This window comes from Pelophylax lessonae (assembly GCF_965119305.1).
Source record: "Pelophylax lessonae genome assembly, chromosome: 12".
NCBI classification, from domain to species: domain Eukaryota; kingdom Metazoa; phylum Chordata; class Amphibia; order Anura; family Ranidae; genus Pelophylax; species Pelophylax lessonae.
Genome location: NC_138779.1, coordinates 16,955,733 through 16,983,361, shown reverse-complemented (window position 1 = coordinate 16,983,361; position 27,629 = coordinate 16,955,733). Strand labels below are relative to the sequence as shown.

The following is a 27,629-nucleotide window of genomic DNA, read 5'->3' as shown; positions in this document are numbered from 1 at the left end:
TCAACCTTTGCTGCGGGAATAGAAGAAAATGTGATTGTATTATAAAAATAGCTGAACAAACAGCGTGTCTCAGATATCAAGGTCAGGCTAAGTGCCCTCTACCCAGCAGAAGGTGGGATGTACACATGGCGGTTCTCATGGGACCTACACACAGGAGAACACAAGATAGAATTGACACGCAAGGAATTTATACACATGTATAGGCCAATGGGTGTAAAAACGTTGCTCTCGAAAAAGTAACATTTTAGTTACTCTTGCACCTTGCATCTTTTCCAAGGCCAAGGCCTGACTAAAAATAAAATAATGGTTTTGTTCATATGGCACATCTTCATATAAGTATTTACATCCTGTCCTGGTTTATGTTCTCTGATATTTATGTGATGGATCCTAAAAGTTTTAATCCAATATTATGAGGAGGAAAAAGCAACAAAATACTGGCAAAGGTAAAGTTTACATGTAGGTAAATCCTAACAATAAACTTCTTTCATTTGTCTCTTTTCATCTGTTAAAAAGATGTTAATCTCTTGAACTAAGACAAGGCTTAGTCTCAAAAAATAAAAAATGAATGCAGCCACCAGTCCACTACATCTAACGACATATTTTCTGTAATATATTAAATTTTTGTTTTTGGGTTTTCATATCCTTTAAAGCAGGGATCTCCAAACTTTCTAAACAAAAGGCCAATTTGCTGCCCTTCAGAATTTAGGTGGCCAGATTGTGGCCAGTGGGGATAGAAAATGCCCGAGTGTCATTGGGAGTAAGCAATGCCTCCAATGGGAGTAAAAATATGACATAGCACCTGTGGTCAATAGGAGGAGGAATAGTGGTATTAGGGAGAAATAGTACCCCATTGTTGGCGTCAGTGGAAGTAATAGTGCCCCATAATTGGTGTAAGTGGGAGAAATTATACCCCATCATTGGTATCAGTGGGAGGAACAGTGCCCCTTTATTGGTATCAGTGGGAGGAATAGTGCCCCTTCATTGGTATCAGTGGGAGGAATAGTGCCCCATCATTGGTGTCAGTGGGAGGAATAGTGCCCCATCGTTTGTCTCAGTAGGAGGAATAGTGCCCCATCATTGGTGTCAGTGGGAGGAATAGAGCCCCATCATTGGTGTCAGTGGGAGGAATAGTGCCCCATCGTTTGTCTCAGTAGGAGGAATAGTGCCCCATCATTGGTGTCAGTGGGAGGAATAGTGCCCCATCGTTTGTCTCAGTAGGAGGAATAGTGCCCCTTCATTGGTGTCAGTGGGAGGAATAGTGCCCCATCATTGGTGTCAGTGGGAGGAATAGTACCCCATCATTGGTATCAGTGGGGGGAATATTGCCCATCATTGGTGTCAGTGGAAGGAATAGTACCCCATCATTGGTGTCAGTGGGAGGAATAGAGCCCCATCATTGGTGTCAGTGGGAGGAATAGTGCCCCATCGTTTGTCTCAGTAGGAGGAATAGTGCCCCTTCATTGGTGTCAGTGGGAGGAATAGTGCCCCATCATTGGTGTCAGAGGGAGGAATAGTACCCCATCATTGGTATCAGTGGGGGGAATATTGCCCATCATTGGTGTCAGTGGAAGGAATAGTACCCCATCATTGGTGTCAGTGGAAGTAATAGTGCCCCATCATTGGTGTCAGTGGGATAAATGATACCCCATCATGGGTGTCAGTGGGAGGAATGGTGCCTCATTTTATTTTTTTATTTGTTATAAGTACTTATACTTATAGCGCCATCAATTCACTTATATATTGTACATTCACATCAGTCCCTGTCCTCAAGGAGCTTACAATCTAAGACCCCTAACTCACATTCATATATACACATAGTAGGGCCAATTTCGAGAGGAGCCAATTGACCAACCAGCATGTGTTTGGAGTGTGGAAGGAAAGCGGAGTACCCGGAGAGAAACCCACACAGGTACAGGGAGGACATGCAAATTCCAGCCAGGTAGTGCCATGGTTGGGATTTGAACTGATTACCTTAGAGGTGCTAGCCAGAAGTGCTAATCAATAAGGTAAACACTCAATATTGGTATTAGGGAGAGGAATAGTGCCTCATCACCATGTCAGTGAAAGAAATAGTCCCTTATCATTGGTGTCAGTGGAGGGAATCGTGCCCTATCATTGGTGTCAGTGGGAGGAATGGTGCCTCATCATTGGTATTTGGGGGAGGAATAGTGCCCCATCATTGGTATAAGGGGGAGGAACAGTGCCCCATCATTGGTATTAGGGGGAGGAATAGTGCCCCATCATTGGTGTCAGCGGAGGGAATAGTGCCCCATCATTGGTCAGTGGGAGGAATGGTGCCCCATCATTGGTATTAGGGGGAGGAATAGAGCCTCATTGCCGGTGCCAGTGAAAGAAATAGCCCCTCATCATTGGTGTCAACAGAAGGAATAATGTTCCACAGTTTATATCAGTGGGAGGAGTTGTGCCCTATTGTTGGTGTCAGTGAAAGGAATAGTGCCTCATTATTGGTGTCAGTGGGAGGGAGGAGATATGCCCCGCTGTTGGTGTCAGTAGATGAAATGGTGCCTGTGTCAGTGTGAGGAACAGTGTCCAAGGTTCAAATAAAGGCAAGCATAGAGCCACATCCGGCCTGTGGGCCACAGTTTGGAGACACTTCCTTAAGGCTACATTCACACCTGAGCGTAGCGTTTTCGCGTGTTTTTTACCGCGATTTTACAGTGATTTTTCCCGCGATTTTACCGCGATGTTTACCACGATTTTTGTGCAGGCGTTTTTAGATTGAATAGAGACCAATGGAAAACGCCTGTAATCTGCCCAAAAAGAAGCTCATGTACTTTTTTGAGCATTGGGCGTTTTGTATACAGCATCAAAACGCTCAGATGTGAACAGGGGCCATTGAAATGAATAGGATTTGTCTTGTTGGGCGTTTTGAGAGCTGATCCTAGAGCAGAAAAACTCCCCAAAAACGCCCCAAAAGCCTATGTGAACGGAGCCTTAAGGATAAGTGTACCTGTGCTATAAAATAAACATAAAAACAATAATCTGCTCCCCATATCTGAGTCAATGCTTGGATTGATTTCCACACAGCAAATGCTTTCCAAGAAGTTTGGGAAAATGTAAGCAGACAGCAAAAAAGTTTCAGATGTTGCAAAAAGAAGTCATCCCCTGCATGAGCACAGCCCAGTTTACTTCCCTATCTCATGTGATGCAACCAATTATGGGCCTTGTCTCTCACAGCTAAAAGATCAGGTATGCCTTCATCAACACAATTCTACTCTTTTGTAAGCTATCATCATACAGCTAATGAGATCACAAGTTGCCTTTATCAATATAATTTTACTCCTGGCATGTGTGGGAAAAGTGGGATTTGAACTGCTGGCACCTTCACGACAGCCCTCAAAATCACAGGAAAAGAAAGGGAAAAGGTGAAAGGTCAAATTTTCACAGTTACAGCATTGACCAGCATGTATTTAAATAAAAGTGCACTTATTCTTTTACAGAGGCCTAAGAGATTTTGATGATGGAAATGTAACAGAAAACATGTCAGTATGATATTATGACAGTGCCGGGGCCCAGGGACAAGCAGGCCCTCGTAAAGCCCGGCTAAAATTCAAGATTCATCAGTTATGCAAAATAACATGGCAATCACTTATGAATACCTATCCGCAGCGTGGGGACCATCGTCTGTCACAGGCAAGCTGCACTGGCCTTTCAAACTTCTCAGGATAATGGATCATCAATAGCAGGCGTCCCCATGTGGTGGAGAGGGAAGAGCTGAGTTAGGGGAATTGTCTTGCTGATTTAGCATTGTATGGTAAGGTTCGAGGCATTATACTCATCATGAAGCTACTTAACAGCATATTAAGCACTAATTGCAAATGTCACTGTCTCTCAAGGCACGAGCGTGGCTTTCTGCTGCACTGATGCAAAACTTACATTTACAGCCATAACAGAGAAATTAAAAAAAGAGTGCCGATAAGCACAATTTGTGTCTAAAACAACCACATGGCATAAATCCGGTTCCATCCTAACAAACAAAATCTCCAAAGTACAGCCTTACTTCTTTTTATAAATCTTTAGTAATAGACTCATCTGGATGTCCTTTCTTCCTCCCTGGTCCCAATTTCATCCCCAGAAATGTCCTTGTTGATCTCTGGAATGCCCTTCCACATGCCATCCGTCATTCACCAACCCTCCAATTCTTTAAATGTGCTGAAATATATATCAATATGCAATCAAACAGTGAATTAAATAGTCCATAAAACGCAATATAGATGTAATTAGTCCATGTGCCAACAGCAAAGGAAGCATGCAGTGAAATGAAGGTTTTTGTACTTCTTCTCAGAGTAATATTGTATCCCACCAGATACCAAGCCATGTGAGATGTTACGGAAATACTCCATACACACGTGCCCTCCACCATAATAAAGCCTCCTACCAGATGGTCATGATCCCCAACTACAGAGATCAAGCACACATAAGAAGCAAGAGACTCCTCCTGGTGTCTCTAGGTTGGGTTGGGTAAGTATGGTCCAATAGATTCCAACTTATGATAATCACCAATGCAGAACCATGAATCAGACTCAAATAGCCTCCATGGAGGGAAAGGAATACAGGCCGTCAGAGTTGTATAAAGTACTCGAAACCCATACTTGAGTAAAAGTACAAGTGCTCGATCAAAAAGTGACTTGAGTAGAAGTACTAAAGTATTCAACATTTTTTGTACTTAAGTATTGCAAGTAGTTTTTTTTAAAAACTTTGCTACTCAAGTACTGAAAGTAAAAGTACAAGTACTGTGTTATGTAGTTATTCAAGAAAGAAGTCAAAAGTTTGAACATCATATTGTTTTTATTATTTCAAATGCAGCTTTTATTTATACATACAGTAGCATTTATTTTCGTATGCGCTGATAATACACATGTTTTGGGCTTCAAGAAACCTGCCATCTACTGTTCTGGCAGAGGTAATTTTTATAATTGTAACGAGTAACTATGCAGCACAGAAAAAAAAATATTGGAGTAGAAGTATTGAAATCATTGAAAAAAATGTAGTGAAGTAAAAGTGGAAGTAGGAGAAAAAAATTCTACTCCAGGAAAGTACAGATAACGCCTTTCGGTACTTAAGTACAGTAGTGAAGTAGTTCTACTTAGTTACTATACATCTCTGCAGGCCGTACATAGCGTGAATACTGCTAGTACACGTTCCCTGACAATGCGATTTGACGCAAAATGAGTTGAGTGGGGCCACAATCATATAACGTTATCACACCCACCAATGCCGGCTTTCGGCGAGGCTCCATGCTGTTTGATTGCTTTTGATTCTACTGAACAATGTGAGTACTTTTCTTTTTTTTTAACAATAAACATGTACTGGCAGTATTCACGCTATGTGCGGCCTGTATTCCTTTCCCTCTATGGCGGCTATTTGAGTTTGATCCGCGGTTGTGGCCACTGAATTGATGATTATCATATGTTGGAATCCATTGGACCATACTTACCCAACCCTACCTAGAGACACCAGGAGGGGTCTATTGTTTCTTATGTGTGCTTGATCCCTGTAATTGACCATCTGGTAAGAGGCTTTATTACGTTGTAGGGTGTATTTCCCTAACATATTAGTTCATATTCCCATCGCACACGTTCCTGGATATAGGCACATCTGTTATGGGTGCTGCAGCAATCACCAGCGGGACACTGGACACATCACTGATAAGTATACATGTTCGCCAGCACACCATGGATCTTGCATAGCAGTCCAAAAAAACTTTTTATTGCAAAAGGATCACATCAGGATAAGTGCAATGTTTCAGAGCCACGCAGGACCCCTTCGTCAGGCATGCCTGACGAAGGGGTCCTGTGTGGCTCCGAAACATTGAACTGATCCTGATATTATGAGATCCTTTTGCAATAAAAAGTTTTTTGGACTGCTATGCAAGATCCATGATGTGCTGGCGAACATGTATACATATTTCCCTAACATCTCACATGGCTTGGTACCTGGTTGGATACAATCAGAGATGTATAGTAACGAAGTAGAACTACTTAAGTACTGTACTTAAGTACCGAAATGCGGTATCTGTACTTTCCTAGAGTAGAATTTTTTTCTCCTACTTCTACTTTTACTTCACTACATTTTTTCGATGATTTCGATACTTCTACTCAAGTATTTTTTTTTTTTGTGCTGCATAGTTACTCGTTACTTTTAAAAAAATTACCACTGCCAGAACAGTAGATGGCAGGTTGCATAAAGCTCAAAAAAATGTGTATAATGTCATTTGTAAATCAGCGCATACGAAAATAAAGGTTGTGTATAATAAAAGCTGCTATACCAAATCTTTCCAATAAAAAGAAAATATGAAACAAACAAATAAATGGTGCTACAGCGCTTAAAGTGCATCAAGAAACTACTAACAAACACAGGTTAATCATTTGAATAAATCATTTGAAATAATAAAAAACAATATGATGTTCAAACTTTTGACTTCTTTCTTTAATAACTACATAACACAGTACTTGTACTTCTACTTTCAGTACTTGAGTAGAATTTTTTTTTCAAAACTACTGGTACTTTTTACTTTTAGTACTTAAGTAGCAAATTTTTTGAAAAAAACTACTTGCAATACTTAAGTAAAAAAAATGTTGAATACTTTAGTACTTCTACTTAAGTAACTTTTTCTGCGAGCACTTCCACTTCTACTTAAGTAACTTTTTGATCGAGCACTTGTACTTTTACTCAAGTAGAAATTTCGAGTACTTTATACAAGTCTGGATACAATATTACTCTGAGAAGAAGTAAAAATACCTTAATTTCCCTGCATACTTCCTTTGCTGTTGCCACATCGACTAAATACTTCCATATTAAGTTTTATGGACTATTTAATTCACTGTTTGTTTGTCTTCCTACACTCAAACTGATTGTAGTTGGGTGCAGCGGCAATAAGTCACAAAGTTAGGTGCAGTATAAAACTTGTATTGAAGAAATGCAGCAACAGTTCACAACAAACCTGGTGGGCAGACCACCCAACCAGGTGCACTCATGGTTTCTTGCAACGTGACAAGAGCAGATTTTATCGGGACTGACAGTGTCTGTTAAGAGGGGCTAAATGCAGCCTGGCCATCTCGTGCCCAATCAGGAAAGTATCCAGAAGAGTTGCGACCATAAACTTTCCCTCCTCATCTGGAACCTTAACCTATCACTAGTGCTGTCCCTAGCAAACAAGGTACCTTTCCCTACACTATCAACTCGCATAAAGCAGGCCAAACCCAGGAGCCAGGGCCTTAAATAGGCTCTGCCTGAGCCAAGATGTCCGCCAGAGTCATATGGAGCCACAGTATTCAACCAGATTGCTTTCCCAGTTACCCCGCAAATCCATTGAGGAACTCTATTACTCATGACTTCCTCTCCAGCTGCAGAACTGCTACGGTTAAGCGCCACCTGGAGTGGAGAAAACAGACTGCACCTGTCTACATGCTACTAATCTCTGTCATCTCCCAATCTGTTATTGTTGAAGTGCATGTCCATTACCTAAATTTACTGACCCCAAACCTTTTCCCCCTCTAGAGCACATCCCCTGCTGAAGCAGAGCCAGAGCTTTCCAATTAGTAGGGAGCATGAGATTTGCTGATTGCACAGTTATAGGTCAGGTGGTTTCTGAGGATCGGCTTCAGCCTACATGTCCCCACCATGAAGCATTTCATCCTCCCCACCGGGGCTTAGTTATAGGGTGGGAGCCTAGAGGAGTATATGGACGTTTTATGCATCATCAAACCCTTAAAGATTAAATGTGCAGCAAATGCAAGACACGTGAGGAGTATTAAAAGTATAAAAGTAATGATCCCCCACGCTAAAAAAACTAAAATGTAGTCAAAAGAAAATAGTGAGATAATTGCTGCTGCTTAAAATTGGGGAAAAGGAAAGTAATTTAAAAATATATATATTTTTTCTGATTAAAATTGAGGGTTCTATTGGTCTTTAACACTGCTTTCCCTTCACTCCCTGTACTAGTGATACAGGACGTTTTGGCTGGAGACCCACTTTAAAGATGACATCAACAGGTGTACAGGGTTGTTTTCTGTTCTGCGAATGCCTGTGTTGTGCAGAAATTAATAATTCATTACAATTTTCAGCAATGCCTGGGTTTACGGGACCAGCATGGTTAAGGAAAAGTGTTGCCAACTTACTTGCATCATGCCATCTGTTCAGCACCGGGCACCTCTCAGCCCTGCAGTTCAGGGCAACCTCTAGCCTTCAAGTACAATTTAAGATCAGTTTCCTGATTAACAGTGAGCTCAACCAATTACGAGACAAGATGTTTATCTGCCATTAATTTAAAGCTGCAAGGGGTGGGGTTGCTCTGGACTACCAGCTAATTTTAAATAAATAATAACAGAATAGTAATATAATAGCTGGAAGTTGAAATAGAAAAGGCTGTTTTTTTTTCAGTTTGTTGGTCAGAGAAAGATTGAACAGCCATCTCACTATTCTGAGCCATAAGCTCCACCCCTAACACTAAGCCCCACCCACCTACAAACTCTGCTAGTGCTGGACATATGGTCACTCATGTCCCACACATTAAAGTGATACCCCAGCCAGTGATCAAAGTCAGGAAGGGAAAGAGAACTTTATTGGGTTTTCATTGCTGCTGTTGGCTTCTCATTTTCTGTCCCAGCAAAAAAAAGTGATGGGGAATTTTCCTAATAAAGACAGAGACGACAACACAAGCAAAATGTTTTAGAACCTCCATAAGCTTTTATATACTGTCTGTGTTCTTTTGTGCCTCTATAACCAGGGCAGGAAGTGAAAGAGCATATATCCAACAGGAACACAAGAGAAATAGAAGCATTTTTTGCTGTGTCCCCATTTGAGATATATCCACACTTCCTGTCCTTCCTGTTGGAGATTTCCTCATTACAGGAAATGAGGCGGAATCTGTCTAAAAGGGTCACAGATAGCAGTAAAAACCCAACAGAGGTGGAGAAGAGCTAGCACTTCAGTTGCATGACTTTCAAATAGGCAATTTCCCCTTATTTCCTCTTCTGTGATATGGGAACCAGGATAATGGGATGACACAGAGAGCAATAAAAACCCGAAAGAAGCCCTGGCTCTCACTGTAAATGTGTTCTAGGCCTCAGCTTGTGCCCTTGTCTGTGGATGCAGGTGTCGGCTGGATGGAGCTCATCCATACTTCATCCATACGTAGAAAAGGACTGGCTGCACACTGATAAGGTGAGTGTTTTTTAAAACTTTATTGTTTCAAACTGATACACAGAAGCCTCAACCAGAATATTCCAATTAGGGATAATCTCCTTGATTTAGTCATAGAAAAAAAAAGACTGACAAAGGCTCCAATCTTTAATTTCTCTATCTAGAACTAGAAAAACCTATTTGGCTGGAGGTGGGTAAAAAAATGTGTTATTTTGCCATTTTGAAACTTTATGCCCAACCCTGGGCCATGGGCAACACTTCATGTCCAACCCTGGGCCTTTGGCAACTCTTTATTCCCAATCCTGGGTCTTCCACAACTCTTTATGCCCAACCCTGGGCCATGGGCAACACTTCATGTCCAACCCTGGGCCTTCTACAACTCTTTATTCCCAACCCTGGGTCTTCCACAACTCTTTATGCCCAACCCTGGGCCATGGGCAACACTTCATGTCCAACCCTGGGCCTTTGGCAACTCTTTATTCCCAACCCTGGGCCTTCCACAACTCTTTATGCCCAACCCTGGGCCATGGGCAACACTTCATGCCCAACCCTGGGCCTTTGGCAACTCTTTATGCCCAACCCTGGGCCTTCTACAACTCTTTATGCCCAACCCTGGGCCATGGGCATCTCTTCATGCCCAACCCTTGACCTCAGGCAACTCTTCAAGCTAAATGCTGGGCCTAAAGAGAAACCCTCTATGCCCAGACCAGGACCTTGGGAAACTCTTCATATCCAACCCTGGGCCTTGGGCAACACATTAAGCTAAACCCTGGGCCTAGAGGGCAACTCTTCATGTCCAACCCTGTATATCAGAAGAAACTGTGGTCTGTCTGCCCGATTGACCCTACCATCTAAACTAAAAAAAAAAAAAATGACATTTTTTTCAGATCAACGTCTTTAAAATGCCCAAAAAAACACAAAATTGTTGCAAACGGAGGGCAGGCAGGATATGTTTTGTTAGTGAAATAATTCTATCCAAAAAACTCATGGTAGTCTTTACCGTCTCTTATGAGGTCTCCTACACGTGGCATCTGGTTCCCTTACTCCTAGCCCCCTCATAGCCCCCTCCTCGTAATCTTTCTGTTATAGGACTTACACAACGAGTTGATGTTTCTTTGATAACCTAGCGTTTCAGCACCCAGAATCCTTCATGCTTTCCCAACTCCTGTTCTGCTATGACCAACTGTTTCAAGCCCATTCCGTGAAAGTGGTTATCACCTATGCAACAAAAGGTTATTCATCAAACAAAGTTATTATCTCACCAGTGTGATAGTATCACTCGATGCCGTGTTACTGGAAGTCCTGATTTATAGAGGAACAATGTATTTTAGACACTGATGGATCCACCCCCACAGAATAACACAGCGGGAGCTGATGGTATCTCCCGGGAGAAACTATTGTGCATAAGCCATGTTATTTACAATAGAGAGATGTAAATTGCAGGCAACAGGCTTTTCAGTGAGTTGCTCGACCATCTTCCTGTCATAGCTAGTCAAGGGATGAGATGTACGCTTTATGTTATTTTAGCTTTCCATATGGGTGCTCTGAAGTATAAAATTGACTTTTTAATACATAAGGAATTCACATATAAGATTTTTTTTTTTCAACAAATGTCAAAAACAACAGGACTTAGCCTTTACTTAAAGCTCAACTTGAGTCATAGTTTTATTTTTGTCTTGGATAAAGTGGGGAAGGTTTAAAACCTCTGTCAAGTTTTCATCACAGTGTGTGTCCTCATTAGGAGGATATGCTTCACTTCCTGTTCAAGTGACACCCTGTGCATCAGGGCACTGAGAAGAAAACGTAGAGGGAAATGCCTCCAACATGGACACAGCTAGCAATAAAAACCTAACAAGAGTTCTAATCCTTCCCTACTATAGATGGCTGGAGTTGGGCATTAAGATAAGCAAGCTGAGACCATTAAATCACTTCTGCATGTCCATGTGGGTAACTGCAAACCTAGAATCACTGATTCCTAACACAAATACAACCCACATATACAGCCATTAATCTCTCCAGCATAAAGCTGTTAGCTTTTCTCAGTGAAAGATATGAAAACCATGGATTGTATAGAGAAGGGCTTGGAGAGCCAAAAGTCAAAAGCCCTTCTGTACTTGTATTTTTTTTTTTTTTTAATTTCCTATCTCCTACAACCTAGACAGCCATGCATTCAATTTATTGAAATATTGAGAAGAAAATGGAAACAGCTGCATATATGTTGAATACACAACTATATATACTATACCACTCTTTATAAACCAGAATTCTGTGAAACCCTAGGGTTCCCTTTCAAAGTTGTGTGAAGGTCATTAAGCAGTGAGTAATGGTGGACTGACCTCCCACCTGAATTTGGTTGCACAGGTCCTAAACCAGTGTCACTTTGAGGAGTCATTACTGTAGGGTTATTAGAACCTCTCTTCTCATCTCTCAGGTAAGTAACCATTTATACCAATAACCTTTCTAGCTGACAGTAAGCGGGGTGTTCTATCCACTGATCTTCATTCTTCAAAGTCAGAGGCATTCTTTCCACTGACCGCCAGTGTAAGGGACAATCTTTCCAATAACCACAAACATAAAGAAAAGTCTTCTCAATGACCACCAATTTCATGGGGTATTTTTACCAGTGTTCATCAATGTTAGGAACAATCTTTCCACTGACCACCAGTATAAGGGACAGTCTTTCCATTAGCCACCAATATAAGGAACATTCTTCTCAATGTAAGGGGCATTCTTCTCATTGACCACCAGTTTAATGAGGCATTCTTCTCACTGATCATCAGTGTTAGGGGCAATCTTTCCACTTACCACTAGTATAAAGGACAATCTTCCCAATAAACACCACTATAAGGTGTCATTCTTCTTATTGACCACCAGTTTAATGGCTCATTCTTCCCACTGATTATCAGTGTTAAGGACACTCTTTCCACTGAACACCAGTGGTAGGGACAGTTTTTCCACTAACCACCAGTATAAGGAATTTTTTCTTCGCACTGACCACCAATTTAAGGGGGCATTCTTCCCAATGATCATTACAGTTAGAGACAATATTTCCACTGATCACCATTATAGGGGACATTCTTTCCACTAACCACCACTATGAGGGACAGTCTTCCCACTAGCCACCAATATAAGGAACATTCTTCTCAATGTATGGGGCATTCTCCTCATTGACCACCAGTTTAATGAGGCATTCTTCTCACTGATCATCAGTGTTAGGAGCAATCTTTCCACTTACCACTAGTATAAAGGACAGTCTTCCCAATAAACACCACTATAAGGAACATTCTTCTAATTGACCACCAGTTTAATGGCTCATTCTTCCCACTGATTATCAGTGTTAAGGACAATCTTTCCACTGAACTCCAGTGTTAGTTACAGTTTTTCCACTAACCACCAGTATAAGGAATTTTTTCCGCACTGACCACCAATTTAAGGGGGCATTCTTCCCAATGATCATTACAGTTAGAGACAATCTTTCCACTGATCACCATTATAAGGGACATTCTTTCCACTAACCACCACTATAAGGAGCATTCTTCTCAATGACCACCAACTTAATGGGGCACTGATCATCAATGTTAGGGACACTCTATCCACTGACCACCAGCATAACGGAAAGTTTTCCTAATAACATTCTTCTCACTGACCATCAATTTTATGAGGCATGCTTCCTAATGATCATTAGGGGCAATCTTTCCACTGACCACCAGTGTAAGGGACAGTCTTCCCAATAGCTACCACTGTAAGGAACATTTTTCTTACTGACCATTGATTTAATGGGACCACCAGTGTAACATACTGTTCTTCCTCCTAACCACAAAAGTAGGGGGTGTTCTTCTCTTCTGACCACCAATGGTCACAAACCTGGCCATACCACTGTTCAACTATCCTACTGATCACCACTTTACAATTTCTCCTATTACCCCCATCACTACTCCACAATTCCCCCTATACCACCTTCACAATCCCTCCTATTACAGCTTTACAATCTCTCCTCACAATAATCAAGTTTTTTAGGGTAAAATAAAGTTGTATTTTCCACCCGATCAATAACTAAGTAGTAAAGTAAGGATAGGTATGATATCCCAGCTCCCATTATTCTACCCTAAGAAGTGAGGGATGAATGCTGTAGATTTAAACAGGGATTGAACCATTCAAAGGATTGAGAATTCTTCTGACCCACCAGCCTTCATATTTCACACGGTATGTTGATCTGAATTATTCAACAAACTACATGAAACAAGACTAATTCTAATTTGTGTTAGAGAGTTTAATGGTATAATGCTTCCAGGCTTCCGTATGCAAAGTGTGACTGTTTTTTTTTTTCCTCTCGTACTTAAGAAAAATTATTTTGCAAGTATTTCCTTGGGCTAATAAACAGGAAAAACATCTAAACATTACTAAGTAAGCTGTTTAAATAATGGAAGTGCCAGTCAGTCTTTGGATAAGTACAAGGCGTGATATAAAAACCTTGTTTGGTGTTTCGGGCAAGTTGTCCCATATCAGTTATGAGTTTAGTACTCACTCCACTCCCTCCCGTCCCGAGCACACGTGTACATCTATCTACACAAACAATGTACAAGTGTAGAAGAAAATGTATTATTACCATTATACTCAAGAGCAGATTTTTTGTTGTTGATGTTTTAAAGGTGTGTATTGTGGTTTGTATGTTTTTATTTTTTCTCTTTATATATATTATGGGAAACATTTAAAAAATTAATTTATTAAGAAGGAAAAAACATTATATACTGAAAAAATAAAAAATAAAATAAAATATATACATAACATATATATATATATATATATATATATATATATATATATATATTATTGTAAAAAGTATTAGGATGCCTGCCTTTACACGCACATGAACTTTGATAGCATCCCAGTCTTGGTCCGTAGGGTTCAATATTGAGTTGGCCCACTCTTTGCAGCTATAACAGCTTCAACTCTTCTGGGAAGGCCGTCCACAAGGTTTAGGAGTGTGTCTATGGGAATGTTTGATCATTCTTCCAGAAGCGCATTTGTGAGGTCAGGCACTGATGTTGGTTAGGAAGGCCTGGCTCACAGTCTCCACTCTAATTCATCCCAAAGGTGTTTTGTGGGGGCGAGGTCAGTCAAGTTCCTCCACCCCAAACTCACTCATCCATGTCTTTGTGGACCTTGCTTTGTGCACTGGTCCAAATCATTTGGTGGAGGGGGGGATTATGGTGTGGGGTTTTTTTTTTCAGGGGTTGGGCTTGGACCCTTAGTTCCAGTGAAGGGAACTCTTAAAGCGTCAGCATACCAAGACATTTTGAACAATTTAATGCTCCCAACTTTGTGGGAACAGTTTGGGGGTGGCCCCTCCCCGTTCCAACATGACTGCGCAGTGCGCACCATATATGCAGAATACATTTGGCCTCTCTTTTCCAATGACATTTGTGTGATTAAATAATTGTGGTTGCTAGTGCTAGGCTTTCTTATTAGAATGCTTAACATGGTTTTTTCCATTTAGTGCCATGAATGCACCATGTATTCAATGTTTAAATGTAAAATAAAAATTGTATAGACATTGTTGAAAAAAAATTATGAAACGCCAGTTTATAAACTTCTTAACATTAAAAATGACTAATAAACAATATATATCACCCCTAACATCCTTCCAGTGAGATCGGATTTACTATAGGTTTCTGAGCTTCGCACATGATTATAGCTCTTTGCCCCGGCTTATGCAATAAGACTCTGGCCTTATGGTATCTAGATGGGATCAGCTCCGCTCTTTATTCTGAGCGTGTTTCCGTTTTAGCACAATGCAGAGGCAATTCCTCTGTTGTTTTCAAAGGAAGCTCCAAACTCTATAGGCTTCTGTTAAAACAACATTGTGCAATTCTTTAGATTCAAGCTTGTCCACTTGTACAGGTTTTGCAGTGCCTGTGGGATGTGGAACAATAAGGCTGGTTGAGACCATTAAATCTCTTTTGTGATTTTCCATTTTCCATTAGGTCAGAGTAGATTTGTTTCTGATGTGCTAACACTGGGCTAGAGAGGTGACTTTAGCGAGACAGAGCATGCACAAAACTGTGACTGATTACACTGACAAACTTATGCTGCTCTATTATCATGGGAAAGAATGGAATATATGTTTGCTGCCCACTCTTTATACATGAAACGGAGATGATGGCACATTATCCGATACATTCGGCAATTGAAAAACAGCGTGGAAAGCAAGGTGCGGGAGCACGTGTCTATTCATAAAATGTGATTGGGCTTAACCTAAAGAAAAACTAAACTCATTATGGCCAATTATACACTTTATTAAGTTTACAAAAGTATTAACAGCCATTGTATAAGTTATTATTATTTCTAGAAAATCCTAATTTTATAAACAGACTTTCAAATGCAGGGTGCATCCATGATACTCAGTTTGCAGGCAATGCTGGATTGTCTAAGAGCCAATTCACATTAGCGCGACTTGTCAGGCGACTTGTCAGCCTGACAAGTCGCGCTCGGTCGCGGTCCATTGATTAGCACAGGGCCCGTTCTAATAGGAGCGACACAAGTTGCTCCGACTTAGAAAAAGGGTCCTGTACTACTTTGGGGCGACCTGGAGGCGACTTGCATAGACTTCCATTATGTGAAGTCTCTGCAAGTCGCGCCGAAGTCGCGGTGCACAGCGGTGCACGCGACTTCACAGGTCGCCCCCCAAAGTCGTGTCGCGCTAGTCTGAATGGGTTCTAATAGGAAATCCCAGCACTATTTATTTATTTATTTATTTATTTGTGTTCCACAGATTTTGAATGATTTTTGTTTCTTGTATCAGGGTTCATAGGTGTGCTAAGCCTATGGCATTAGGGTGTGCACCCTAAAGCTCAAACACGTGTGTGTCTACATATATATATATATATATATGACCCTGGCACATTGGTCTTCCTGCCAGCACAGTGAAAGAGAAGAGCATTAACACTTCCCTTATGGCAGAGGCGATAAGAGGGAGATCTTTCCCATCTTGCTGCCAACACACAGAGCAATAAGGCTAATGCACATGGGGTGATTAGGGTGTGCTCAGACACATCCGGCACACTCTGTGCACAGGCCTATATCAGGGTCGCAAACAGATGTGTACAAATACAATGCGCAAACATACACAGCATTAGGATGGGGAAATCAACGATGTCTAAAGTCCTGCTAAGTAAGGTTCATAAAAAGTAGCATGTTATGTCCATAGTCCTGCTGAAAAAGGCTCATAAGAAGTAGCATGCAATGTCCATAGTCCTGGTAATAAAGGTCCATAACGAGTAGCATGCAATATGTATAATCCACACAATCGTAACAGGTATAAAAGGGTTACATTGAGGATGGAAATATAAAGTGCCTAATGGTAAGGCTACTGTTGAGTAGCAATGGACTCTGAATAGAGTTGAAGGAATGGGTTGGTGCTGACCAGGTTCTAACTATGTATGAACTAAGAGGGAAGGCAATCTTATTAGGTTGAGTGTAAGGCATCGGTGCTCAACCTGTGGTCCTCCAGCTGTTGCAGAACTACAAGTCCTATCATGCCTCTGCCTCTTTGAGCTTGCAATGCCTCATAGAATGTGTAGTTTTGCAACAGCTGGAGGGCCACAGGTTGACCTGACCACACATGGTGTAGGGCCCAGGAGGTAGAAGGAATGACAAAGGAAGGAGGGGGGCAAAGAGACAGTGGTATCCCATAAAAAGGGGTCTCCAATGAGAAGCAGGTACCAGTATACATTTTGGGGTTGATTTACTAAAGCCAAATAGACTGTGCACTTTGTAAAGTGCAGTTGCACTCTGCAAGTGCAGGTGCTCCAAAGCTTAGTAACTGAGGTAAAGCTTCACTTTGCAAAGAATACCCAATCAATCACGAAAAGGAAAGGAAAATAAAAACATAAAACAATTCTTGCTTGCACATGATTGGATGATGGAAGTTTGCAGAGCTTTTGCTCATTTACTAAGCTATGGCGCAACTGCACTTTAGAAAGTGCACAGTCTATTTGCCTTTAGTAAATCAACCCCATTGACTGTTTTTGCAGACTGAAAATCCAGATGGGTTCTGGCTTTAATAGTGCAGTGGGAAGGGGGTGTCCCTCTTCTGAGTCATATGTAAAGTAATACCCTGGTATTTAAACCTACTGACGTCCTAGGCTACTCATGCTATTCACAGCACAGCAGTAAATCAACCTTGTGAAAACCTGAAGTAGTAGCCTTGTCCTTGCCATGTGCTGGCTGCACGTGGTAAATGTGAACTGTTTATATTCAATATTTCAAATGAATAATTTTCTGCTTTGGGGATTAATGAACCAGTTATATAATGTTCTGAGGAGTAATGTTGAGCATTTACATGCATTGTGTTAAGGCAGTCAATTAAAATGAATATGCAGCCAACACACCAGAATGGACAAAAAGCTTGGACTTACACTTTTTGTTTCACAATAAATACATTGCAATGTGTTTCTGTGTGCTTGAGTGTACTGCAACACATGTGCATCAGAGGTGTGTTGTAGTATCACTGAAAATGAATGGCACGACAATGAAATGAGTTGCATCACTGCAAAACACTGCAACTGAGAGGTCGATCTGTATTCAACCAGATATATTGCCCTGATTATGCCAATTATGACGAAACGCGCTGAGCTGAGCCAACACTCATGACGTCGCCATGCTTCCATGCAATCTCTGGAGTTTCTGGATTTGTTTACACAGCAATGTTTTTATGATTTTCATGTGAGTAGCCCTGCACTTTACTTTTAATAAATGTGTTTTATGGATTCACACTATGTAGGAATATCTTTTTCGATTCTATTAGGAATCTTCTACCATAATCGTGGCCATACATAGCCTATATAATCCTGAGGAATTGGAGGTATCATAAAGGATCAGATGTAACCACCTGGGTCTCAGCACTGAATACTAGGATATTATTTGCAGGCCTATCTGACTCAGAAATAGAGTCCATAGATTCTGGTAAGAGTCCATCTAACTACTGGTGATGGCCCACAGGGTGAATATAGAAGCTTTCTGACATGCCTCATTACACAGGGGTGAATGTCACTTTTGATTGGGATTGTTGCTTTCATCTATGTACACTTTAAACTAACCTATAATTTATATTTTTTCCACATAGATTTTTCACTCTATTAATGTGGTTTGTATTACTATTATTTTGTTGAGTGCACAGTGTGTCTTACTGTCTCTGCCAGCGGCTTTCTTTATGTTTGCCACCACATTCTCCATTTTTTATGAACCAGATAATATTGACCTACGAAGGTACAAATAGTATAGGAGGCCATCAAATACCTTTATTGGAAGAGTCAGAGTTCCAAACTCCTCCTGGTAGCCAGTCAAGTGAACTATGTCAAAGCACTGGTCACGTGGCTTCTGCCTAACAGGCCCGGGAGATTAATGGATTTATATTAGACTACTGCTACAGTTTGCTTGACATTGGTGTCATAGTGCAATGTTTCTCAACCAGGGTGTCTCGAGCAGGGGACCCAGTTTGCCCAGCATCAGCAACATAACAACCAATCACGCTCTAGGGCTGGGACGCATGGCATCATTTGTTGCTATAGAGATGGCAACTGACTTGCTTGCAAGCATGGCAATGCATGATTGATCCATGGCAGGCATCATACAGCATTCAAGAAAAGAAAAAAGTCTACCTCCCCAAGAGCGCCTGCACCTCCCGCCCTCTACCAAGCTGGAGCCAAAAGGTAGGTAGGGGACTATGTGATTTGGGGGATCTGAGATGGGGGGCTAGTGTGACTGGGGGTTCTGTGATGGGGGCTTTGATGTAAAGGGAGGCTTCTGATGTGATTACAGACCTCTGATTGGTTGAGGGAACTCATGATGTGATAAGGGACCTCTGATGGGATGAGAGGACTTCTGATATAATGGGGGAGGGGGCCTCTGATGTGATCAGGGAGCGTCTGGTGTGATAGGAGAGGCCTCTGATTTGATGAGGGGAGCCCTCTGATGTGATAGGGGAGCTCTGATGTGATGAGGGAACCTCTGATGTGATAGGGGAGCCCTCTGATTTGATGAGGGGACCTCTGGTGTGATGGGGGACCTCTGATGTTATGAGGGAACCTCTGATGTGATAGGGGAGCACTCTGATGTGATAAGGGACCTCTGATGTTATGAGGGAACCTCTGATGTGATAGGGGAGCCCTCTGATGTGATAGGGGAGCACTCTGATGTGATAAGGGACCTCTGATGTGATGGGTGACCTCTAATGTCATGGGGACCTCTGATAGGATGAGGGGACCTCTGATCTGATAGGGGAGGCCTCTGATGGGAAGGGGACCTCTGATGTAATGGGGGACCTCTGATGTGATTGGAGACTTCTGATGGGATTAAGGGACCTCTAATGTGATAGGTGAGGCCCCTGATATAAAGGGGACCTTTTATGTAATGGGGGACCTCTGATGTGATAGGGGACCTCTGATGGGATTAGGGGACCTTCAGAGTGCGGGGGGACCTCTACTGGAATAAAAGACCACTGAAAGGATAAGAGGAGCTCTGATGTGATGGGACACCTCTAATATGATGGGAGGAACCTCTGATGTGAAAGGGGCCTTCTGATGTGAAGTTAAATTTATCATGGTGGTTGTGTGCATCGTCCCAGGCGCAGGTTTCCCATTGATAAGTAACATGTACAGTTTTTACCATTTGGCCTGGGGTGCCTCAATATTTTTCATACTTTTAAAGGATGCCGTGACTGAAAAAAGGTTGAGAAACGCTATCATTGTGCATACTGCATCCTTTCCCACTCCCTGATCCCACGATTTTCCTGTAGGCGGAGAAATCCGGTGACGGGGAAGAGTTAACGAACATATCTTGTAGGAAGGAAATGTCGGCATAAATCATATTTAAATACGGACTGGCTTTCCCACATACTGAATATGACCGATCTAATTAGAATAAAGTAAACATTAGGACATCCATCAGCAAAGTCCTGTTTGATCATTTACATTTCTGAGATAAATTGTTTAAACTGCATTTCATTTACTGGAAGGGAATTACTGCAAGTCTAAAATAGCAGGAAATCAGTGGTAATCTGGGAAAAATAAACGGATAAAACGGCGATTTAAAGGGAAATGTTTTAGGAGTAATAGAGTCAAATGATCATTTTCTCAAGTGAATAGAAGAGCAGTTTTCTTTTTTTAGCAGCTTTATTGGCAAAATAACAAAAGTTCGTATTAGGGGTTTTTTCTTTAAAAATAATAGCAGTCAATATATAAACATTGTATAGTATATTATCAACAAAATTGTCAGCGCTACAATGTATCAGCTGCTGGGTAAAACATATTGACTTCCCCTGCACTCAGATGGGGGAGCTCATCTGCTGTATGTGGGCTCAGCAAATTCTACTGAGAGTTGGTGATATACTTGGCTTAGTAGCATTGAAGCTTCACAGGCGGTGACAACTCTTCTTGGCCATGATCAATCAAACTGCAGCTGCACTTAAAGTGTAACTATGGGCACAATGAAAAAAAGAGAAATATCCCATAATCTGTCACTAGCATTAACACAATTGTCTCCAAATTGTGGCCCATGGGCCGGTGATGTGACCCTTTTCTTGCCTAACTGGCCCTTGAGGCACTATTCCCCCAACTGACACCAGTAATAAGGCACAATTATTTCCACTTACACCAGCAATGGGGCACTTATCCTCCCATTGACACCATCACAGTGATGGGACACTATTCATTTTACTGACACCAATGATGGGACACTATTCATTTTACTGACACCAATGATGGAACACTATTCATTTTACTGACACCAATGATGGGACACTATTCATTTTACTGACACCAATGATGGGACACTATTCATTTTACTGACACCAATGATGGGACATTATTCATTTTACTGACATCAATGATGGGACACTATTCATTTTACTGACACCAATGATGGGACATTATTAATTTTACTGACACCAATGATGGGACACTATTCATTTTACTGACACCAAAGATGGGACATTATTCATTTTACTGACACTAACGATGGGATACAATTCATTTTACTGACACCAAATATGGGACATTATTCATTTTACTGACATCAATGATGGGACACTATTCATTTTACTGACACCAATGATGGGACATTATTCATTTTACTGACATCAATGATGGGACACTACTCATTTTACTGACACCAATGATGGGACATTATTCATTTTACTGACCCCAATGATGGAACACTATTCATTTTACTGACACCAATGATGGGACATTATTCATTTTACTGACACCAATGATGGAACACTATTCATTTTACTGACACCAATGATGGGACATTATTCATTTTACTGACATCAATGATGGGACACTATTCATTTTACTGACACCAATGATGGGACATTATTAATTTTACTGACACCAATGATGGGACACTATTCATTTTACTGACACCAAAGATGGGACATTATTCATTTTACTGACACTAACGATGGGATACAATTCATTTTACTGACACCAAATATGGGACATTATTCATTTTACTGACATCAATGATGGGACACTATTCATTTTACTGACACCAATGATGGGACATTATTCATTTTACTGACATCAATGATGGGACACTATTCATTTTACTGACACCAATGATGGGACACTATTCATTTTACTGACACCAATGATGGGACACTATTCCTCCCACTGACACCAATGATGGGTCACTATTCATTTTACTGACACCAATGATGGGACACTATTCATTTTACTGACACCAATAATGGGACATTATTAATTTTACTGACACCAATGATGGGACACTATTCATTTTACTGACACCAAAGATGGGACATTATTCATTTTACTGACACTAACGATGGGATACAATTCATTTTACTGACACCAATGATGGGACATTATTCATTTTACTGACATCAATGATGGGACACTATTCATTTTACTGACACCAATGATGGGACATTATTCATTTTACTGACACCAATGATGGGACACTATTCATTTTACTGACACCAATGATGGGACACTATTCCTTCCACTGACACCAATGATGGGACCCTATTCATTTTACTGACATCAATGATGGGACATTATTCATTTTACTGACACCAATGATGGGACATTATTCATTTTACTGACACCAATGATGGTACACTATTCATTTTACTGACACCAATGATGGTACACTATTCATTTTACTGACACCAATGATGGAACACTTTTCATTTTACTGACACCAATGATGGGACATTATTCATTTTACTGACACCAATGATGGTACATTATTCATTTTACTGACACCAATGATGGTACACTATTCATTTTACTGACACCAATGATGGGACAATATTCATTTTACTGACACCAATGATGGTACACTATTCCCCTTTTACCGACCACAGGTGCTATATAATTGGTTTACTCCCATTGACCACCAGGACTGAGGCATTGCTTACTCCCACTAACCATGGGGCGTTTTCTACCCCCACTGGTCACCCTAAAATCTGGAAACCCCTGCATTAACAAATTCTATTTTTTCTAGTTTAATTTTCTGTTGTTCCTGTCAGTAGATTTATTTTTCCACTTTCTTTAACAGGGTGACAACCAGGGTGGATTTAATTAAAATCAAGCTGATTTAAATCAATAGTAAAAAAGGCTTGATTTAAATTAACTCAATTTAAATCATAATTCTTAACCACTTTAGCCCCGGAGGATTTTGCTGCTTAATGACCAGGCCCTATTTTGCGATTTGCCACTTTGTTAATTTAACGGACAATTGCGCGGTCGTGCGACGCTGTACCCAAATAAAATGTAGTGTCCTTTTTTTCCCACAAACAGAGCTTTCTTTTGGTGGTATTTGATCACCTCTGCAATTTTTATTTTTTGCGCTATAAACAAAAAAAGAGCGACAATTTTGAAAAAAAAACACCCAATATTTTTCACTTTCTGATATATAACATTCCCCCAAAAAAAATTAAAAAATCTAAATTTTTTTACATTTTAGGCCAATTTGTTTTCTGCTACATATTTTTGGTAAAAAAAATCGCAATAAGCGTATTTTGATTGGTTTGCGCAAAAGTTATTGCGTCTACTATCTACGGGAAAGATTTATTTCATTTTTATTGTTTTTTTTATTTTACTAGTAATGGCGGCGATCTGCGATTTTTTGCGGGACTGCAACATTGTGGCGGACAGATCGGACCCCTGACTGACATTTTTGAGACTTTTGGGGGTACCAGTGACATTACTACAGTAATCAGTGCTATAACTATGCACTGTTACTGTAAGCCCATTTGATTTTTGGCGTTCCAGAGCAGCAGCACCGACTGCCCAGGCACAGCCATATTGCCGAAAAAGCCATATTTCTATCTATTTGATGAGGTTCTCAGTTCTGAACTGTATACCATACACCATGTCTTCATCCAGAGATGTTACACTAAGCCCTACCTACGCGTTCTATCTCTTCAAATGTCAGATCCCCTTTGAGAAACAAAAGGGAGCTATAATAGGCATATATACAATCAGAAGATGTTAGCACCATAAAAATAACCCAAAGCTCATTACCAAATATCCTGATGTCTTGTAAAAAAAATAAAATAAATCTACACATCTACCCATTCACAGCCTCATACTGAATAATAACAATGTATTTCCAGCTTGGTTTAGGTTCTCAATAAACGTATTACTGCCAGCGATCACCTCCAGCCATTCTCACATCATTAAAGAGCCTGAAAATGACCAAGTCAGCAATGCCTAAATGTGTACCTGTAACATGCCTGAACGAAGGTGTCATTGTACAAGATGAAACCAGTACAGTACGGAAACTTGCCCCCGGCACTTCAATAAAAATGGTGGTGACAACTCAGCATGGCCTCAGTGATAATCCTTGAAAGCTGAACTCCAGGCAAATATAAACGACACAAACAATGCTAATCTCTATAGAATGACAGATCATTAAATGTTTTTTTTTTTTGTAAAGCAGTGAGATTACCTGATTTTTCCCTGGCACCTTGCAATACCTTGTACAACAGAGCTCAGACTGGTAGAGAGAGCGCAAGGAGCCAATCAGTCAACTTAATAGAAGCCTTCCTTAAAGAGGAAGTAAACCCTCCTCTGCAAGTTGTACCTATAGATGATCCTATGATAAGGCTTACCTATAGGTACTGTAAATATCTCCTAAACATGTACCGTTTAGGAGATATTTACCTTACATGCAGCCAGTGATGTCACTGGCGCATGCTCTCTGAAGGAACGCCGCTGGTGCCGTTCCTTCAGAGTCCCGTGCCGTGACTGTCGGCTCCCGCGCGCCAATCAGATGGCCGGATGCCGCGATCCCGGAAGACGGGCGACTGAACATGTCGCCCGTCATACAGGTAAACGGGCGGCACGGCGGTGGCTCCTTCTAAGGTAAGTACTTCATAATGAGCTAGTATGCGATGCATACTAGCTCATTATGTGTTTCTCTTTCAGGTTGTTAAAAAATAAATAAAATGAAAAATGAGTTTACAACCTCTTTAAGCTAATATCTAATATCTGCTTATTAACATTACTAACATACAGTATGCATAAATAAGTTGGATCACTTCAAGACCAGGCCTATTTCTGAGATGTATTGCTTACAAGTTAAAAGTATTTTTTGCTAGAAAATTACTTTACTTCCTGTCCCATAGCCAAAACAGGAAGTGAAAAAAAAATCCCTTTAAGTGAGGGAATCCCTGGTTGTCATCAGGGCCAACCCAAGCAATATTTATATTTTTTGTAGCAGAGACCCTAGAGAATAAAATGGCGGTCATTGCAATATTTTATGTCACACTGTATTTGCGCAGCCGTCTTTCAAATGCATTTTGTTTTGGAAAAAATACACTTCAATAAATTTTAAAAAACAATTAACAGTAAAGTTAGCCAAATTTGTTTTATATAATGTAAAAGATGATGTTATGGAGAGTAACTAGATACCTAACATGTCACGATTTAAAATAGTGCACACTCGTGGAATGGTGACAAACTACAGTACCTAAAAATCTCATTAGGCGACGCTTTCAACATTTTTAAGGGATACCTGTCTAGAGTTACAGAGGAGGTCTTGCCCTAGAATTATTGCTCTCGCTCTAACGATCATGGCAATACCTCACATGTGTGGTTTGAACACCGTTTACATTTGCGGGTGTGACTTACTTATGAGTTTGCTATGGCACGCAAGCATGCAGGGATGGGGCACTTTCAAATGTTTTTTTATTTATTTATTTATTTTATATTTACACTGTCACTTTAAAAATAAAAAAAGAAAAAAAATTCTGACCACTTTTATTGCTGTCACAAGGACAGTAATAGGCAGTGACAGGGACTCTTTATGGAGGGATCCCCCCCTCTGCATTCAAAAGTATTCAAAAAAACCAAAATCGTCGTTTCTTAATACTTTGGATTTTTTCAATTCTGGCGCCGCTGGCTACTGGAGAAACCAGAAGTGACCTCGCTTCTGGGTTACTACATCACCGATTCTGGCTTTGTTCGGGTCTCAGGCCAGCTGGTAATGGGAGACCTGGCGGAGAGGCGGGGGGCATCCCCTCCCGCTGCTTGTAATAACAGCCGAGCGGCTGATTTGCCACATTGGTTGTTATCACAAGCCAACCGTGGCTCTAAAAAATGGTACCGGGATGATGCCTGCAGCCACTTGAGCAAAATGACGTACATGTATAATAATTTCATTGTTTTATTTTTATTTTTTCAAGATTGGGAAAAGAAAAATAAAAAAACAGACTTTTATATATATATTCATAGCTTAGTCCAGGGCTCAACAAACTCCAGGCGCCAGGTTGCTGCTGCCCAAATGCTCCCAACACCCTGTGCGCGGTGCATAGCGGGTGCCACCAGGGAGAGGGGGTGGGGGGTAGGGAAGAGAGTTGACACACGTCCGCTCTCCTCCTCTTCTAGTTTTTAATCCAGAAGTGATGTGTGACGTCACTTCTGGGTCCCTGTTGACAGTCTCCCCATCCATCAAGGCCAGGATAGGATGTAATGCAGTGCGACGTGCATTGCATTACATTCAGTGCAGCACACAGGGGAGATATGCAGGGTCTTTTAGACCCCTGATGTCTCATTAAAGAGAACCTATCACCAAAAATGTTGTCCCCTATGCGATGGAAAAAAAAAAGTTAAGTAAAAAATATATATATATTTTTATTCGTAAAAAATTTAAGTTATACCCAAGCACAAAAAATCCCCTAGTCTGTATATTCTATACCGCGCCAGACCTTCAGAGCTCCATGCCAGAGCCATGGACACAGGAGTGATGTCATTGTGGCCCCTGCCATTCATACAGCCAGGGGAAGATGGCAGCCCTAGTGAACCTTGACAGCACTGCGCTGGCTCCGTGCACAGGTAAGTCTGTCACAGGGCAGGGGTGGGCAGGAGGGACAGCTGCCCTAGGCACTGTGATATCATGTGGGGTGGGGGGCACCACAAGGAGATTGGGGGGGTATGTGTTAAAAAGGGGAATTTGGGGGGGGGCAGGAGGTAAGGATGGTCCTAAGAGGGGAAATGTGGGGGGGGGGTGCTGAGAGTGGTGCTTTGGGGGGGATCTGTGTTGGGAGGAGGGATGGGGTAAGAGGATTTGTGCTAGGAGGGGGGATTTGGGGGGGGGGGGGTTTGTTCTAGAAAATGTGATATGCTAGAGGGGCAGGGAATTTGTGCTAGCAGGGATGATTGAGTTGGGGGAAAAGGCTTGTGCTTGAAGGGGAAATTTGAGGGGTAGAGGATTTGTGCTAGGAGGGGGGGATTTTTTTTTAGGAATATTTGTGCTGGGGACATAATGGTAGAGAGAAGGGAAGATGTGAGCTGGCTGGGGGGGGGGGGGATTTGTGCTGGAAGTAGGGATTTCAGCAGGTGGGTGGGTTTGTACTTGTAGAAGGGGGAATTTATGCTTAAGCATGCAGACTGGTGCTCAGTTTGTTTTGGGAAGGGGGAGGGATTTTGCTGACACATAATGCTCATACATCTTTGTGGGGGGCGCAATTTGGCATGTTCGCCCTTGTGACCTTGTGCCGACACTGGTCTGTCATAACATGTTAGTATGCAGTGTATACTAGTACATTATGACTTAAGCCTGCAGGGGGGGGGCATTGTTTTTTTACTTTTCTTACTTTTCACACTTTAAAGAGATTTTGCTTACTTCCTGTCTTGGTGACCACACAGGAAATGCATAAGAATCTCCACAATGTCTACAGAAAGAACAGTAATAAAAACCTGACAGGCATTCTAGCCCTAAACCGTTTGTGCTTTACCTTTTAGCTGCACTATGGCAATTCAATATAGAGATGGATATTTTTTTTTGCCAAAGAATTGACATTCAATTCATGGAACTACGAGCTGAATTAAAGAAAAAAAAACGACTTTATTGCTTTTGAAGGTATATATTAGAGAATAAAAGGATGTTTTATTTATCTGCCTGGAGCTGCTCTTCAAATAAAACTGAGGCTG

The 27,629-nt window shown here is 41.2% G+C and overlaps 1 protein-coding gene across 9 annotated transcripts in view; it reads right to left on the bottom strand.

The window, feature by feature from the left end:
* CAMTA1 (calmodulin binding transcription activator 1) overlaps positions 1-27,629 on the bottom strand; it is a 2,131,086-nt gene that overhangs the window by 831,940 nt on the left and 1,271,517 nt on the right. The window lies entirely within an intron of this gene.